The sequence below is a fragment of the Coregonus clupeaformis genome, unplaced genomic scaffold, assembly GCF_020615455.1.
Source record: "Coregonus clupeaformis isolate EN_2021a unplaced genomic scaffold, ASM2061545v1 scaf0316, whole genome shotgun sequence".
In the NCBI taxonomy this organism is placed as follows: Eukaryota; Metazoa; Chordata; class Actinopteri; order Salmoniformes; family Salmonidae; genus Coregonus; species Coregonus clupeaformis.
Genome location: NW_025533771.1, coordinates 274877 through 283388, shown reverse-complemented (window position 1 = coordinate 283388; position 8512 = coordinate 274877).

Genomic DNA, 8512 nt, shown 5'->3' with positions numbered 1-8512 from the left:
GGTGTGTTCAGGCTGATGGGTATTGTTGTAGGGGAAGTCAATCTCAGCATGTAGTAAGCTGGTTGGTGTTTGGGTTGGTTTGCATCAAAGGAAAGTTCATAACGCCTCTTGCTTGAGACTGCAATCAGTCAGACACTGATGCACTTAAAACCAAAATCTTGGCCTGCAATGGGGGCTGGTGACGAGCCGTAATGGCAGTGGGTTTGAATGAGGCTGGACCAAAGGGCTATGCCAGACTTCCTTAGATATTACTGACCAAGGAGCAGAGGCACGTTGAAAACCAGCCTGCCTCATTCAATACAGCTATACACCATTCATCTCATGTCACAGCAGTCAAGGTGATCCATTGTCACAATGAGTAAGCCTGCCTGCCATTTCACTTTGTGGGAGAACATGTTCTACCTTCACACTGTGAAGCTCAGCCTCCAAACTCTCCCTCAAGCCCAGAATAACTTTGTGCTCGTCGGGGAGGTTGCATAAGGTCTTCTCCGGGGAGGCCTTCTCACTGGACACAATGGCCAGCTGCTCTTTGACACCAGACAGGGCAGCCAGCTCCAGCTCATACTGGCTGCAACACAGTAAAACTGGGTAAGATTGGCAAACACCAGAAGGACCAAAAGTTATTATTTCAGTACTACTGGCTAAACGCATGCATAAAGTTATGACTAGTTTAGGACTCAAGAAAGGCAAGAAATCATGTCAGCTATAGGCCCACTTGTTTTGCTAAATCAATGATTTCCTTTGACGTTCCTTACGCAAAATAAGTCACTCTTTCCTGTGGTTACAATGCCCTTTCCCATGACACTACACCTATTTTCACATAATGGTCAACCCTATGCATGTTCCTTGGCACTCTGTACCTGAGCTGTGTGTGGAGTTCTTGTAGGTCTGAAGTCATCTGTGCTTCCTTCTGTCTGCTTGTAGCTACAGACTCCTTCAGACTCTCGTTCTCCTGGGCCAACGTTTTGACTTTGCTCTGGTAGTTGGAAATCTTGCCCTCCATGTCGGTAACTTTTCCCTTCACGTCCCATGCAGGCCGTCGTGAACGCCCAACTGCTGCTGTTGGTGCTAGGGGAAACACATTCAACACCCTCATGTCTTAAGATATGGAAGATAATCTTTATGGATACAATATACAGAAAATGTGATTAAGGAAGGACCATGTGAAAAAAAGGGTACCTACCTGCTTTAGTGAGAGAGGCAATGGGCGGCTTCTGAAAACCTATTCGGGGTAAAAAAAAAGTCAGACAACATTGTGAAGAAATATTACCAAACAAGACAGTAGACTTACAAGGCTAGCTATTAATATCACATATATATACACACATCTCTCATGACACAGCATCTCACCTCTAGAGGGACCAGCATCTATAGTGTCTGCTCCTGTAGGCCGAATCAGTTGGCTGCTAAGAGAGAGATATAAAAAATATTTAAACACATACTGGTAATACAGAAAGACAGTGCTAAAACTATTAAAAACAAGAGGTGATGCTGTCCAACCAGTCGTTGAAGTGTTTGAGGACACTCACCAACAGCTCGCTTGGGTGGAAGCCTTCTCATCTTTTTCTAAAGGAGAAACACACATTTACTACTGGCAATTAAGGACATATTGGAAACAGAAGAACACATCTAACTTGTGTTTATGGTGCATTTCTAAAATAATTGAACATGTTCATCAGTGTCTGTATTAGTTTTGCAAAAGGTTTTTACACACCCGAGCAGGTTGATGGTCTGAGCAGGAGTTTATACTCTCACTGCTGCTGTTGCTAGTGGAGAGGACTTTACCAGACATGAGTGGTAGTCGGGAGGTGTTCTGCAGAGGTTAGTGAAGGAAAAATCATCTAACGTTACAAAGTGATAAGACAGTGTGCAAAGCTGTCATCAAGGCAAAGGGTGGCTATTTGAAGAATCTCAAATATAAAATATATTTTGATTGGTTTAACACTTTTTGGGTTACTACATGATTCCATGTGTTATTTCATAGTTTTGATGTATTACCTATTATTATACAATGTAAAAAAAAATAGTTGAAGAAAAACCCTTGAATGAGTAGGTGTGTCAACTTTTGACTGATAACGTTAATGTAACTGCCTCTGTCGCCAGTTTATTTCATGTATTAGCACTTTAGTTATTTCATGTATTTGCACTTTTTATTATTTAATTTCTTCTGAATTGTACGTTTACAGCAAGACGGAACTAATTATTGGTTCCGCCCGAGTGTTGTCACCCGAGCGCCTTTTAGCGACGCACCGAGGAAACTTTACCGCAAAAAGCGAATTATTTCCACTGTTATCGTGTTTAAAGAGCTCAGAGTAGATGAGAGACGTAATGTTTGTCTCTGTTGTGTTGAAGCCCAATCAAGCAGGAGAGACGAGCCTCCCCTGTACCCAGCTGTGTGTCCATGAAGAGTGACTGGTCTATGGAACCTCCTATAGTGTTTAGAGAGGGAGACTTTTCTACTGAACAAAGGTAAGAAGAACTCATGGGGTCATGGTCAGTGAGTTAAACAACACTGTCTCTAGTCATTTCTCCTCTCCCATTTTCCCATTTATTTTGGTTGTTTTCATAATCCATAGGCTAATCCTTTTTTCCATTTTCATAGTCCTGAAACAATATTAAACTAACACAACATTCCCTTTGAGTGTGTGTGTGTGTGTGTGTGTGTGTGTGTGCACTCCCTGGATGAGGAGATGTAATCTCATGTTTTGTCCACAGAAACCACCAGGAGAGATCAGAGTCAGAGATTCTCAGTGGTCAGTCTTCCCAGAGTCATCAAACAGACCTGGCCTCCATATTCAGTGTATGTGGTCATGTTATGTACATTTGTTTTTGTTTACCTCAAGTAAAGTTGACCTGTCAATCATTCATTAATGTGTTAATGAGAAAGCATTTAGTCTCTTGCATAACTTATTTACTTGATTTATTTCAGTTGCTTGAAGAGAATATTATAACATTTGTGAAGAACGAGCTGAAGATGTTCAAGAGGATTCTTAGTCCAGAACTCCCAGAAGGCTTTGAGAGTCAGAAGCAGGATAAGGAAGTGGTGGATGCTGAAGATGAGAAGCAGGAGAGCAGTGCCAGAGAGGGGGCTCTGAAGATCACACTGCACGTCCTGAGGAAAATGAACCAGAAGGAGCTTGCTGACACACTGGAGAAAAGTAAGAGCTGTCTGCCTCATGTAGAATGCTGTTTTAGAACATTTAAAAGCTGTAGCTAAAGTACAGCTAAAGTAGCTGTGTAACTCAATGATATTGTAGCAGCCTTAACACAACACACAGAGAGAGAGAGAGAGAGAGAGAGAGAGAGAGAGAGAGAGAATTAATAATACCAATAATAATTTAATCAGTCACACCAGTGTGTAATGCATTATGAAAACATTTATACAGTCAGTTAAGCGAATAAATTATTATAATTTAAAATGTTATAACAGTCCTAGAATACTGTAGGCATTAAAACATACGTAATATTAATATCCTCTGTGTTATTTCTAGATTCAGATGAGCTTGCTGTGATTTGCCAACGTGAACTCAAATCTAATCTAAAGAAGAAGTTTCAATGTGTATTTGAGGGGATCGCTAAACAAGGAAACTCAACACTTCTCAATAAGATCTACACAGAGCTCTACATCACAGAGGGTGGAACAGGAGAGGTCAATAATGAACATGAGCTGAGACAGATTGAGACAACAACCAGGAAACAAGCAAGACCAGAGACTGCAATCAAATGTAATGACATCTTCAAACCCTTAACTGGACAAGACAAACTTATCAGAACTGTGCTGACAAAGGGAGTCGCTGGCATTGGAAAAACAGTCTCTGTGCAGAAGTTCATTCTGGACTGGGCTGAAGGAAAAGCAAATCAGGATGTCCAATTTGTATTTTCATTCCCTTTTCGGGAGCTGAATTTGATGAAAAAGGAAAAACACACTTTCATTGAACTTCTCAGTCACTTCTCAAAGGAAACCAAAGAATCAAGAATCTCCAACTACGACAAGTACAAGGTTCTGTTCATCTTTGATGGTCTGGATGAGTGCCGACTGCCCCTAGACTTCCAGAAGAACAAGATCTGTTGTGACGTCACAAAGTCAACCTCAGTGGATGTTCTGCTGACAAATCTCATCAAGGGAAATCTGCTTCCCTCTGCTCTCCTCTGGATAACTACCCGACCTGCAGCAGCCAATAAGATTCCTTCAGGGTGTGTTGACCAGGTGACAGAGGTACGAGGGTTCAATGACCCACAGAAGGAGGAGTACTTCAGGAAGAGATTCAGTGATGAGGACCTGGCCAGCAGAATCATCTCACAAATAAAGACATCAAGGAGCCTCCACATCATGTGCCACATTCCAGTCTTCTGTTGGATTTCTGCAATAGTCCTTGAACACATGTTGAAACATAAGAGAGAAGATGCCCAAGACTCTGACTGAGATGTACACACACCTTGTGGAGTTTCATACTAAACAGAAGAATGAAAAGTATCTTGGGAAAGAAGAGACAGGTCCACACTGGAATAAAGAGAGCATTCTGTCACTGGGAAAACTGGCTTTTCAACAGCTTGTGAATGGCAATCTGATTTTCTATGAAGAAGACCTGAAAGAGGCTGGCTGTTACGAACCCCGTGGCTCTAAACGTCTAGGGTGGATGGACATGAGACCCGTAACATAAACTATGCAAATTAGGAGTGTGGCATGGAACAGTGAGAACAAATAGGACACAACTACCATGAACTACCGTCAAACACACATGGTTTATTTCAGAACACAGCAGTAAGGGTTTGGGAAAAAGGGGCTGAGCAGGACCCAAGAAATGAAACAATAGTGTAAAACCCCCTAAACTGATCTAGCCTGCCTGAAGAACCGCTAGGCTACTGCTAGTCATACAAAAGTACAGTGGGTGGTCCGCTCCAGGTCTAACTAGTGTTTTTAGACAGATTTCTTCCTACGGGTAATGTACGCCCAAGGGCAACTAGCTTAAACTCCCCCTTTTCCCAGAAACACACAAAGCTACAAAACAGGGTAATCAGCAATAAAGTACGTACACAATACACAGGACACAACAGTATCCACACTCACATAAAGAAATGGCTTCTAACAAAGTTACCAATAGGGTAACCAACAACTTAGTGAGTACACAACACACAGGACACCACCGTGTCCATACTCACATATGGCAAAAATCTCTCTCTCTCTCTCAACAAACACAAGACTGGTTTTTATACAATGGGCTGTGTGATTGAACAAACGAGTAACAGGTGGTGCAATGCACAGGAATGTTCACTGATTGGTCCAATCAGCAGACACCTCAACGACCACCAATCAGGAACATACAGGACACCTGTGATTAGGGCAGAAGGAGAGAAACACACAAAAACACAGGATACCTGTATCCGTAACACTCCCACCCTTAAAAGAGCAAACCACAATGGTTTGCGACACACGTACTATCACAACACCCAAATCATCCTATCGGGATAACAAAAAAAAACCTAGATCATTACACACGAGACAAAGCATCTGCCAACACATTATCCAACCCCTTTTTGTGGCGGATCTCCAAATTATAATTTTGCACGACAAGTGCCCAACGCATAAGGCGTTGGTTCTGGTTAACACATCCGGTGGAGAAAAACTAAGGGTTATGGTCAGTATACACTATTACTGGTAATGCACTGGAACCAACATAAACTTCAAAGTACTGCAGAGCTAACAACAAAGCTAGAGCTTCTTGTTCAATGGTGGAATAGTTTGTCTGACATTTGTTAAATTTCCGTGAAAAATAACAGACAGGATGGTCCACTCCACTCTGGTCTTGCTGCAGTAGAACAGCACCAGCACCTCTGGCACTTGCATCTACCTCCAGTTTAACGGCCGTTCAAAATCTGGCGCAGCAAGAACAGGAGTACTACACAAGAGTGCTTTAGCAGTGTTGAAAGCAGTACCACAATCTTCAGACCATACAAATTTTCTCGCCGGACTGAGCAAATCCGTTAATGGAGCAACTACCGCAGAGAAATTTTTACAGAAACTACGGTAGTAGCCAACCATCCCTAAAAAACGGCGTAGCTCTCTTCTGGTGGTAGGTGCGGGAAATGCGTTTATAGCTGAGACCTTGGCATCTACAGGGGCGCACCTGACCATGGCCGACCTGTTTACCAAGATAAGTAACAGTGGCCTTCCCAAACTCGCACTTTGCTAAGTTCAGGGTTAGAGAAGCGGTTGCTAGACGTTCACACACTACCCTTAGAGTGTTAACATGATCAGACCACTCAGTTGAATAAATTACCAGATCATCAAGGTAAGCACTACAATTAGGAACTCCAGCCAATACTGTGTTAACCAGGCGTTGGAAAGTGGCTGGTGCGTTCCGCATCCCAAATGCCATGACAGCATATTGTAGGAAGTGATCTGGGGGTCACAAAGGCAGAGATGTCGGAGGCACGTGGGGTTAACGGCACCTGCCAGTAACCTTTAGAAGATCTAGTTTGGTTACATAAGTAGCAGCACCAACAGTATCAATACAGTCATCCAGTCTGGGTAACGGGAACGAGTCGGGCACTGTGACAGCATTGACCTTCCGATAGTCCGTACATAATCTGGATGTCCCATCAGGTTTAGGAACCAGAATGCACGGAGAACTCCAAGGACTTGAACTTGGCATAGCCAGGTTATTCTCCAGCAAATAACCCGACCTCACCCCTCATTATCTTTCTCTTAGCGACGTTGACACGATAAGGATGTTGCTTGATAGGTGCAGCGTTTCAACATTAATGTCATGTTCTAACACATTTGTACATGTAGGAACATCATTAAAAAGACATGGAAAGCTGTGTAATAGTCTCACAATATCATCTGACTGTCTGTCCGTTAAATGAATCCAGGCTTGACGGGAGAGACAGCAGCATCTCTGAATTGGGCAATCTAGCACACTGCTGCTGAGTATTGCGCAACTCCAAACCATCTCCGTCCACATCATTAACATGACCTCCCACTACAGCCGTAGCAGCAATAGAGACAGCCGACTCGGCCAGTTTCTCTGGACTGTCTACCTGAGTGACGGGTCTGGTGTGGTATGTCTTCAACATGTTAACGTGGCACACACGAGATTGGCGTTTTCTATCAGAGTCTGTATCACGTAGTCAGTTTCACTTAGTTTCTTTTCAATGACATAAGGACCAGAGAAAACGTGCTGACAATGGCGCTCCTGGCACAGGCAACAATACAAGAACTCGGTCACCTGGCTGCAGTGAGCGAGAAACAGCCTGTGTGTCATAGTGTCGTTTCATCCGTTTCTGTGAGGGGAAGACAGCGCTTCCTTTGCTAGAGCACAGGCAGCATGTAGGCGCTCACGAAAGCGACTAACGTAGTCCAACACATTTTCTTTCACACACAACTCTTGTGACAAAAACTGATCCTTAAGGACTTTCATAGGTCCTCTCATGGTGTGTCCAAACACCAGTTCAGCTGGGCTGAACCCTAGGGATTCCTGTACTGTCTCACGGACAGCAAACAACACTAGAGGAACTCCCTCATCCCAATCTTTCTCAGATTCCATGCAATATTTACGGAGCATAGACTTCAGGGTCTGATGCCAACGTTCAAGCGCACCCTGAGACTCTGGGTGATATGCGCTTGACACACGGTGTGTGACTGACAAGGATTTTAACACTTGTTTGAAAAGTGTAGAAAGGAAATTCGTACCCTGATCAGTTTGTATCACCTTAGGTAATCCAAAAGTTGAGAAGAATTTGATCAACGCTTTACTCACCACTGGAGCAGTAATCCTTCGCAGAGGAATGGCCTCTGGGTACCTGGTGGCTACACACATAATTGTCAACATAAACTGGTTACCAGATTTTGTTTTTGGTAATGGTCCAACACAATCAACCATCACATGTTCGAAGGGTTCACCTATGGCCGGTATGGGACAAAGAGGCGCGGGGGAAATAACCTGGTTCGGTTTCCCAACTACTTGACAGGTGTGGCAAGTCCGACAGAACCGAGCCACATCTTGTTTTAAGCCAGGCCAAAAGAAATGTCGCAAAACTCGATCATAAGTCTTGGTGACTCCCAGATGTCCGGACCACTGGTGATCATGAGCGAGGGATAAAACATTTTGTCGAAAGGCTGTAGGAATCACTATTTGGTAAACAGCATTCCAATCTCCGCCAGCGTCAACATGGGATGTCCATTTACGCATGAGGAGATTACCATCAATGAAGTATGCCACGTTTTTTCTTCTTTAGCTCCTCCTCTGAGACAACACTAGAAAACATTTAGCCAGGCTAATGTCAACCTGTTGGTTAGCGATCAGCTGCTCACGAGTAACTGGTAACTGTATTGCCTCAGCAACAAGTTCCACATCCTTCTTCCTTTCTCTGGGCTGTTGGTCAGACTGCACCAGCTTACCAGAGGTAGCACCCGAACTATCCTCTGGGTCACACTCTCTGAATAGAATCGTGTTCGACAAATCTATCACTTCACCCACTTGTCGTGCTTGAGCACGTGTGACACACAAGC